Raw genomic sequence first — 11,006 nt, forward strand, 5'->3', positions numbered from 1 at the left:
TTAAGTAAACATTTAAAAATGCAAGCTAGCGTTTCTGTTTAAGTTAAAAAATAAAATCAAAAGATTAAGTATATAGCATTTAAAAGTATTTAAAAATCGATTCATTTTATTAAGGTTGTCTTTAAAAATAAATGAACTTATTAATAAATCAACTTGTTATTCTATTTTTTTGTTTTCCTTTTTTTTTTTATTTTTATGATTTCACCTTTAAGCTAGTTATTTAAAGACAATCTAGCAGCGTACTCTAAAAAAAAAATATTTCGAACTTATTTGTGAGCACCTAACCCCGGAGCAAATACAAGAAGAGCTTGTGAAAACAGCGGATGAAACAGGAAGGGGAGCCGAACACGAGCCGAAAGGCCACTGAGAGATGAAGAAGTCATTTCTACAAAAAGCAACACAACAGCATCGTGTGTCAGTGATATTTCTTGCACTTTGCAAAATAAGTGGAATCACGAGGAAAGGACATTACGTTGACATATTGAAGCAACGTCTAATGACAACCAGAAAGGTAAAAGCACAAGGAGGTCTTAAAAATGGACGATAGTTTAAATCCTTTAAATTGAAGTGGTGTTCTGCCAGCTGGTATTCAGTTGTGTTTGCAGCACCAGACCCTGGCTGAGCTCCTGTCAACGGCCGGCCTGACAGTCCCCGGACACCGCTCTGCCATGGGCCTCCTCTTAGACTACCTACAACCTTCTGGCATGAATAGCAACAAACTGCAAGTGAATTCAGTTTGTTCTCTCTAAATAGTCCAACCACATGCCTGCACGCTTCCACCCACAGTCTCGTTTGTCCACGCGCGAACCGCGAAGGACTATTTTTACTTCCTCGTTGGCACAAATTAAATGAACGTGGTGACGAAAAAATAAGGGAGATGGTAAATGTTCCCATGCAATGAGGAGCAGGGAGTTCCTTCACTCCCATTTACATAATCCCACTCCCATGACACATTTGTCATAAGACATTTTGATTTGTGTGATGTTTGTTGTGGGGCCAGCAAGGCCTAAATGTTTTAGGCAGGCCAGGACACTCAGAGGTGCTGAAACACTGCAACAGAACAACACACACAAAAAAAAAAACAACCAACGCGCCATAGTTGGCACATACAGGATAGAGAGACGGCATGAGTATCATCATTTTTAAAAAAAGACATGGCTCACATGTCCACGATGAAACACGAAACCAGCGTTTTGGAAATTGATCCCGCTCTGGGATCCGGTTTCAAAAAATGGTCCTTTCTGGTCTCCCGAAACGCCGGAGCCGAGCGGAGGCCCGGGCCTGAGCCCGACGAAAAAACGTTTGCGTCGGACACACCTGAAATCGTCGGGTCAGAATTTTCACAGCAGAGGCGCGTTCATTGTCCGCAGTAATACAAAACACAAAACATTTAGGGTTCCCTGAAACACCGTTTTAGTGTTGAGTTGGCTGGGGCACCGACCGTTAAAAATAATCCCGTTTAAAACAAACAAAACATCCTGTGTGGGAATGTGTATGATTAGGGGTGTGTGTGTGTGTGTGTGTGGTACTTTTCTAGCTGTGTGGAAATACTCTGGCTAGCTGCCCTGTGCTTGTTAAAGTGAAGCTGAGTAAAAGCAAAGCACACGCCTCCAGGTCTGTTCTTCTAGGCACTTTGGAATTATTTTACAAAAAAAAAAAAAAATGTAGTGAAGGATCATTTTAAATGAAGTTATTGAAACAATTGCTACAGAAGAAATGAAAACAAGAAAAAATGATAAACGCAAAAGACAATATACATGAGAAATGATTCCATGTTTAGCCCGTTACCTCCGTCCTTCAGAACAGCTTCTTAGGCCTTATCCTCTCCTGAGCTGTTGTGAACAAGCACCAGATGAATATAACGCGGCGTCTGATTGCCGCTTTGTTTTCTCTTCTAGGAAAAAAAAATGGATTGTTTCAGCTGAATATCTGAATTTCCACATAAACCTGCGTTTCCCCTCTGATCTGGACTGCTCGATTGTGGCTTTAAAGCTTTGAAAAACGTCCAGGGAACGTCCGGACAGCCAGTGTCGGTGTGGCTTTACCACCAGGGAGCGAAGAGTTTTTTTTCGCCATACTTTGTTTGGAAAAGGAAGGTCCTGGTTCAGAAAGCAGTAATCCTGACTGACGAGTGCTGGGAAGTGTGGGGTGACACGATGTTTACCAGGGTGAAGAAATGAAAAAGAGAAACCTCTGGGACCTCTGCAGGCGTCTAATTGCTCCCACTGGACCTTGTTGGACTAAACAGCATTAGAACACTGGTTTGGGTCAACTTTAAACATTCTGTATGCACACGTTGGTGTTCTGGGGTCAGATGTTAAGAACGAACAATTAGCAGGTGGCTAAACATTTAAACGAGCCCAGCGGGTGGAGATCGTCTGTTCCTAGGAGCCGAGCTGTGTTCTCCGGATCGGAATTACAGAGAAACCGGATTGAGGCGTACTCCGGGGCGTGGCTCAGGCGCTGCCGTCTGAGGAGTGTTTGTATTTGCACGGACAAGACATGCTGACTATGGCTGAGTTTCAGGAATGTGGGATGAAAGCTGTGACGTGGTTATGCAGTTTTCCAGGTGTAATAAAGGAAACCTTTGACGTTCAGCACGTGACGGAGCTGCACCCTGCTCCACCTGAGTTGCGCAAACACAATCTCCTTTACCGGCAAGAGCTGATCGCTTCCGTCTTGCTTCATGAAATCAAATGTTGGGCTGCATATTCAGATCAAAGATGAGCTCATGTTGTGTCAGGGATCATAAATCATTTTCAGGATGTAAATGTTATTATATGTTCTCCAAATGTGTTTCTCCAGGCTTTTAGTCGGTGCCACCCAAGTGAGTCAAACGGTTTCAGCATCAGCATTACATCTTCATGTACTTTTAAATTGACTTTTAACTCCAAAGTCTCTTTTCTCAAAAGTCCAATTTCTCATCTAACTGCTCAGAAAAAACAAAATTTACTAGGAATCTAATTGTGACAACTTTACTGGTTTTCCTAATTAAATGGGATCATTTCATTTTAATGTCTAGGTTTCTGAAGGAGCCTGACACGAATGAGCACACCGACAAGTTTTTAAGGGGGGACAATAACTTATTTCAAACGTTAAGAACAAAGAAATGCAAATAGTAGGCTGCACAAACAAATCTGCGTCAAAGAAAACAACTTTAGTCATAAGGGCATTGAGTTCCACTTCAGCAAAATCAAATATGTTCAAAAGTTAGAATCCGTTACAGGTCAATCAGAATCTGAGTCTAATTCTTTACACAAAGATCCTCATCATCACAGTTTTCACTGGAATATGAAATAACCACAAAACTAAACATCTGGGGGTAAAAACAACACTGAACATTTATTTCAACTACGAGAACAAATTATTTATCTTTAGCTACAGATTCCATCTGCACCAATGAATACGCTGAAGCAATTATTTGTTTCCCTCTTAACAAGACAGTGCACACAAAATTACGAAACGGAACAATCCTTTGTTTTCAAAGTGTAAATGGGTCCAAAGTTGTTTTATGAACAGTGCCTAGCTCTCTGAAGAAGGCATTATTTACATTTCTTCATCAAATGTAAACAAAACTGGAGTCGTCAGATTTTAGCGGTTAGCTAAAGACCACAAGTCATTTCTCCCACTAGTACTGGACTCATGCATTTGTTTTGGTTGTATTTACCCAGAATACTCTGTATGATAGTACGGTTAATGCGCTTGGAGCTGCCTTCGCTCCGCTTGGCGTTCACATATCCGTTCAAACCAAAGCAGAGTTCACTTCGACCAAACCCAGACCGAGGTTCGTAGGCGAACCAGAGTTTGCTCTTTAGGTTCGAACATATCTGCAATCAGAGCAAGGGGCCTAAAAGTTCAAAACAAGTGGAGCTGTGAAAAAAAAAAAATCTTGAAATAGGGAAGTTCATCATTAAGACTGAGCAACAGCAGGTTTGGGGGGAATGAAGATTACAAAAAGCACCTTCTGCCTAATGTTTAGTACAATGGAGGAGTTGTGGTGCTGTGGGCCTGTAGTTTAGTAATTATTAGGTTGTAACAATGTTATTGAAAAAAAAATGGACTACTTACGTCTGTAGGGCGTAGCATGTGCATGGTCTTGTATTTTAGTTTCAGTATTTCATAAAAAGGAGCATGTTGACCTAGATTTTCTTGTTGATTTCACAGGCCCGATGCAGATGCTTAACAACTTGTCCTGTCCAAAATATCACAAAGTGTTTGAAAGCCCGCTGTTCCGCCTTTTGATACCAGGTTATGAATTCAAAATATCGGCCAAAAGATACCGGCGCACCTCTCGTAAATAAACAGCCTCTTAAATAAACGGCACACTGTGAGGTGCAGATGGTTTAGATTGCAGGCGTTGCAGGCATGGCCATACAAATCTGCAGCAACAGAGATGAGGAGGCTGATTATTGCCTCTCCACAGCGAGAAAGTAGGGCAACCAGACAACCAACCAGGGGTGCGGGGGGAGAGGGCTCTGTGCTGGATGATGAAAACACACAGGCGAGAAGGAGGCTCGTCTTTGCTTGCCTTCTCTCTGTAAACTTACCGAAACACCGGGGCAGTAAATTATGAATGGAATCGAGAGGGAAGAACTAGTTGGAACAGACTGGAGCTTGAGTGTCTCCTCCTCTTTTTAGTAAGACCAGATGGAAAAGCTGCACAAACTGTTTCCTATTTATTCCCCCAACAGCTGCAGATTTTATCACTGTGTGGTAATGCCTGCCCACGGGGCACGAAAACAAAACAAAGAGCTTCAGAAAGTCCGGAGATCCGCCTTGATGGAGACGGCTCTGGAAGACATAAACAAGCTCTGGCTGCTCGGACGGAAAACATGAAAAAAAACCCCAAAAAAAGTCAAACGTTTGCACAGTTCAAAAAGCAAAGTAATCTTTTAGTCAATTTTTCCTCCCTGATGAAAAAGAGCACAAACAAACCCTGTAGCCTTTCCCACTCCTGCATGTGGAGAAGCAAGTCACAAATCCCTCAGGCACGTGTGTCTGATGAGCGGCAGCAGACACAACCAACCATTGGCATCTTTTTTTTTTTCTTCCATATTTTGTCACATTACAATCCTCACAAGAACAAACTTTGACACGTTGCAATAAGGGTTTTATGATTTAAACCAACAGTAGAAGAAAAAAAGATGAGACTAAAGTTCTAGTTTTGACCTACGTCCAGGATGATGTGTGTAAGTGGAAAATGTCTGCAAGGTGAAACATGCCTGTGGCGTCAGAATAAATGATCAACATAAAACCAATCTTACCAAATCTACTAGTCACAACAGGCTCTTCACCGACTCTACCAAAGAAAATAGGAAGCGAAGTTAACAAAAATACAGAAATGAAACTGCTAATGAAATCAGATCAGATCCATGTTTATCTGTGTGCAAAAACGTTTTAACCTTCATAAAATTCTAGTTCAACATCTGGAAGGGAATCTGGGCCATGATCAGCTATATCAATCCTAATTTACAATACATTGCAGCGTGAACAACACGGCGACGTTCCTGTGAAAACATTTGATTAAAAACGGTAAAATACTAAATAACCTACAGTGTTGACACAGAGTTGATCTTAATGTGCCTCATCTTGTGTTCAGTGTCTCGTCTTCAAATTCTGCTTTATTATTAAGAAGGAGAATATTTATGCAAATGTCCCTTTATTATATCAATTTCCCCTTGAGAGTTCAAGGGGTGTTAATATAGTACTAAAAGAAAGTGACTTGAAGTATTTGCTTGACACTGCGTTGTGCCAGGACTCCATCTTCACTCTCTCACACCAACTCAGCCCACAACGTCACATTACGAGCTTCACTGTCACCTTTTCTTTGGCGCTGTTTGCTGAGCCAGCTAATGGCAGGTTCGCTTCGATGTGTCAGGCTGTGAAAATGACAGACTTGCTTTCAGCTGACACAAATCAGAGCTTACAAAGTTCTCGGAATTGTGGTTCGAAACACGAATCCCTGCTGTTTTTCATGCGCCCTGCCCACACGCTGCTGTTTCGTGACTTCCTGACCCTTCCTCTGCTTTTTTTTTTTTTTTGTATTTGCCGCCTTTAGTTTGTTGCGTGGGTCTCGTGTGGGCACTTCGTTTTTGTCCGGCTGCGTGCATTCACCTCTGACATGCTTCCATGTTTTAAACATTCATCTGCCTCATTTCCAAGCTTCCAGTTAAAGACAACCGTTGCCAGAATCATGCTGAGGACGCAACTGGCATGACTCAGACTGGAGGCGGTTTCACATCGTGCTGCAGGTCGCAATGCAGACAACAATGCACATCATTGAGACGGTATGAAAGATCACTTCAGACTAAGCTAATGATGAGAAACTATTTGAGCTGCCGCTTGCAAAAGTATTCTCTGCCCTCTTGTTGTTTTACCTGTTATGGGGCATTCTGAGTTGTAATTGGAGTAGAAGTGTTTATGTCAATAACTTTCACAAAGTGATCTAAAAAAAAAAACAACCTTGCAAAAAAAGAATAATAGTCTTTATAAATATTAAGCATCTTAGAAAACTCACTGATAGAAACAATGGAGTATTAAATAATCATCCATCCATCCATCCATCCATCCATCTATCTATCTATCTATCTATCTATAGATATGAGTTTTTGGAAAGCTGAAGTACATGAGATCAATGCTGTTTGGCACGCTATTGGCTGGTGTTGCAAAGCAGCCAATCCAGAGGTGGCATTAATCTTCCTTGATGCTGATTGGCTGAACCTCCAACAGGAGTGTTATGGGAGACCATTCATCTTAGCTTTTGTGGCAGTGCTAAGATAATGAAATAGCTAGTTATAAGCAGTCTTAAAGTTTTCGTGGGCCAAAAACTTTTAAGACTTTAAGGTCTTAAAGTTTAAGACTTTCAGTTTAAACTGGTTTAAACTGGGGGTAAACAGTTTACCCCCAGTTTAATCCTGGGGGTAAACTGTACTCCATCGTAAAATCTAAGCTCTCAAAAAAATTAAAACTTGGAGATTTTTGATGGCGGTCCGTTCCTCATGCTGGAGGTGTAGCTCCACAACACACACAGAAATATACAGTGTTACACACAAACACACAATATGCATTGCTAACATGGTGGATACATGCAGCATGACTCACATTACACACCAGTGAAAGATATTGTGTCTGCTGACAAATATTTGTCTGAAAATATAGTGTTATTATTGTTACTGTGTGTGAAATATTTGCATTAATATCCTTTGACATGAACGCCTGGTTTTAAGAAATAATAATGGACAATTGATGCTTTTGCAACAATTTTTTTGGCTTGAGGGGTATGAGCTAAAAAAAAAAAACCCTCCTGATTTGCCTTTGATTGTGTGACACACAGGCTGAAGGAGGCAACAAAGACCTGGGAGAAGTTGCTTTTGCTAGAGTTTTAAAAAATCCTGAAAGACTGGAAGGACGACAAGAGGAAGAAAGAAAGACAAGGCTTCTTTTCCTGTCTAAAAAAACAGGAAGCAAACAGGAAGCAGCGCAGCGATAAAACCTGACCTCAGGTGCTTGCAACTGTGTCTGCAAGCAGAGAGTTGGACTTGCGGGTCTCTGTGAGAACTTTTGTGCATTCCTGCCAAAATCTCTACCCAGATTGTCAGACGTCAAACCAGACAGCATTCAGCTCCTCAGGTTAGCATGGAAAAAGCCTCAGCGTTTGGTGAACACCTGCTCCTGTCACACTCAATTTGCATGAAGGGAAAATAGTCCACCTGAAAAATCTGAATAATTTTCAGACACAAACAATGCACTGGTTCCATTTTTTTTCCCCCTCTATGTTCAGCAGACACACTGACTGGGTGACAGTGAGTCTGTTATGGTGTGAGGTCACAACCGCACAGGGTCGACACTTCTCCTCGTTGAGTGGCGACTGAATGTGTCCGCGCAGAGCCTGGCGTGGCGGCGGCCATGCCGGTTCCTCTGCTTGCTGCTTTTCAGCACTCGGGCGGAACAGGCTGCCGCCGCTCATTGTGTTTTCAAACAGTGGAAATCAGGCTTCAACGGTCTGGAAGGTTCTTCCTGCTGGTGAAATAGAGAGAAGACATTTTTAACTTGCCCCAGTTGTCAATTTTGTGGTTCTGCGATGATCTACTAGTTTGAAGCGAATCAACCAGGCTGCGTGAAGCATCAATTCGTCTCGTATTGATGCCACGTTTGGCTGTAATAAACAGGAAATAGAGGTTGCAAACCTAGCATGGACCACACATCTCAGAAAAATGGATTTTCAGCAATGTGTTGCTAGCAGGCAAGTTGTAATTGTTCTGTCGTGTTGGTTTGAAGTCTTTCTGCAAGTAGTTCACATGTTCTCCCTGTGCATTTGCAGTTTCTGTCTGGGTTCTCCTACAAACATGACTGTGAGATCAGCTGAGTACTCTAAGAGTATCATCCAACGGCTGATAGAGACACGACCAAGCGGCTAAAGACAATGGATGGATGAATGACTCTGGTCCTCTACAGCTACTATTCCACATTTTCTCCAAATGAAAATGTTCATAGATCACAGCAGGTTGACTGTAAACAATGCTCTTAATTAGGGTAGGCAAGTTTAGGCAAGCAGAACTTTGCTGCTATCTGCCTTTGTCATCTCAGTTCAGTGGTGTTCCCATGTCTGGTTGCAGGTTGCAGTCTGCCAGTCAACACAAACAAATCATATTCGGCGAGAATGAATGAAGTGCTGCGAAGGTGACACCGAGTTTCACTCTGGGCAAAGGAATGCAGCCGCCTTCCTCACAGTGGCACGGATGGAAAAATGCAGAACCAGTTCCACCATACCGACGTTTAAGCTGCACCAAGTGAAAACAATTACAGCAGCTACTTTGCTGAAGTGGTGAGGAGTGTTTTCAGGATGTCAAGAACAGTTTCAAGAAGCGAAGAAGGTGCTGAGGGGAGGAAAAGGGAAAAGTGGAGGATTTAATGCGCCATAATCCCACCAGCCCCCTTGACCTCTCACCCCAAAGGGGTGTGAGCTACGTGCTGCTCTAGATGTGCTTCTGTCTGCGGTTTGTTTTGAAACTTCAGAAGTTCTCTGGCCCGGCGGAGGGACACGTGACTCTGAGAAATGTGACTTTGATCAAGTAGAACAGGGACAGACTGAAGACCCAGAAAACCAACCTCCTAAAACTGTTGCATTAGTCACTTAGAGAGGCTTCAATATAATTGGCATCAATGTTACATTTGAACAAAAGTAACATTTTGTCACATTAAAACCACAAAATACAACAGATGCAGTCAAATGGTAAATTTTGTGGACACAAATGCATGTTGGTAAATGAATAGTCCCACCATCTTTTTTTTTTTTTTTTGGCTTCAGGTAATATGGAAAACAAAGTGAGATGCTGGGAGTTCATGGACTCCTTGACATCAGCCGAATCCTTCAAAGATCTAAAGTGGAAGGTCCGGGTCTGTGGAGGGAGGAGTGGTTGGTGCATGAGGAGTTTTGTTTCAGAGTGAAGGGCTCGACACGCCGACAAACGACTGCACAAGGCAAAAACGATTTCTGCCATCGTTGGTGAACCCAACACGAGACGTGACGGCAGCAAAATCGACTAAAGTCGAAAGGTTTTCGACTTTCTTATGTCACATGTCTACATGTATAAGCTTGAAATGCATGAACTTTGTTGGTCGTTTGGTCGGAGGAGGTCAAGGGACTGTCGCCTCATTGCGCAAAAGAAGTGGATGAGTTGGAGGGAGGTGCGAACGGCTGCCTATGAAATAAATTTTCAGAAAACTCTACTAATTGATTTCTCTTATACCTTTTGGACGTGCAAAACACTACCTTGTTAAATAATGTAATATTAATTGTATAACCATTGTTCGTGGCGTCTGAAAGCTTGAGAATATTGTGGAGTTAGTTTTAGTTTCAGACTAACCCGTCGGACCGCCCCACTGCTGTTTTCCCCAAACAAACCCCCGCATGACCCACACAGAGCGACGGCGACTGTAACCGTGGCAGCAGAACCTACTTCAGGAATGTCCACACTCTCACACAGAGTAGGGTTAGGGTTCCCTGGTGCAGCGTCAGATGACTCACTCTGCAGCGGCGGTGGTGACTGACTTGGACTCAGGGGAGGGAACCCTTATTAACTGCATGTGCGTTTGCATGTGGAGCAGGAAACAAGACTTCTGTGGTGAATAATTTGATCAGATTGGTGCAGAAGGTATTAAAGCGGTTCTTTTATTGGAATTGGGACATTAAACTGTAAACCCAAAAAGGCTGAAGCTCAGATTTACATGCTCTGGAAATGAGTATTATGTGGTGCTTTAAGATCTTTGTCTGCTTCCTTGATTCCCATCACGAAATCTGTTTTTAAATGTCTGTAAATTTGGGATTTTTGCCTCCTGGAGACTCCTGGGTGTAAACACAAAGTGACTCCTCCAGGCTTAGGCTCAGGATGAGCTAATCCCCATGTGGAGCCTCCCACAGTTGGACGCCTGCTTATTGACAGTCTGGAAATTCAGGATTTAACCAGCAGGTTGCCTGCTTTCTCAACAATAAGGAATACATCAGCAACACGATGGGAGGTCCCCTCATGCGGCCGTAAAGAGGATTTTTAGGGTCAGTTTTGGGGCACTGTGGTCTTTACATGTCTGGAAAAACTGGTATGAAAATACACAAAGGAGCAGAATTTATTTAACTTCCAAAGAACAGATTGATATCTCTGCTCAATGTAGAAAGCACGGCGCTGCCTCCGAACGTCGCCAACGACACAAATAGATCCAGTTAATCCATGCATGATCCCCCTGCTTCTCGGAACATCCTGTCCCCAAACCAGGCCGCTTGAGGAAAACACCTTTTGTCAATGAAATGAGATTTGTGAAAGTGCCATCTGGACACGGGAGCAGGAGCGGCGTCTGATCCTCCCTCGGGCCACCCAGCCGGCCGCCGTGGGGTCAGGATCCAGGATCAGGGCTGGCCCGTGGGAGGAGTTCAGACTGGCAGTAGGGCAAAGAAATCACAGGAAGTAAATGACATCCTAATGGTTAGAGCATTTGGACTCCTTAAAGTGAGT

The sequence above is a fragment of the Xiphophorus couchianus genome, chromosome 24 (genome assembly GCF_001444195.1).
Source record: "Xiphophorus couchianus chromosome 24, X_couchianus-1.0, whole genome shotgun sequence".
NCBI classification, from domain to species: Eukaryota; Metazoa; Chordata; class Actinopteri; order Cyprinodontiformes; family Poeciliidae; genus Xiphophorus; species Xiphophorus couchianus.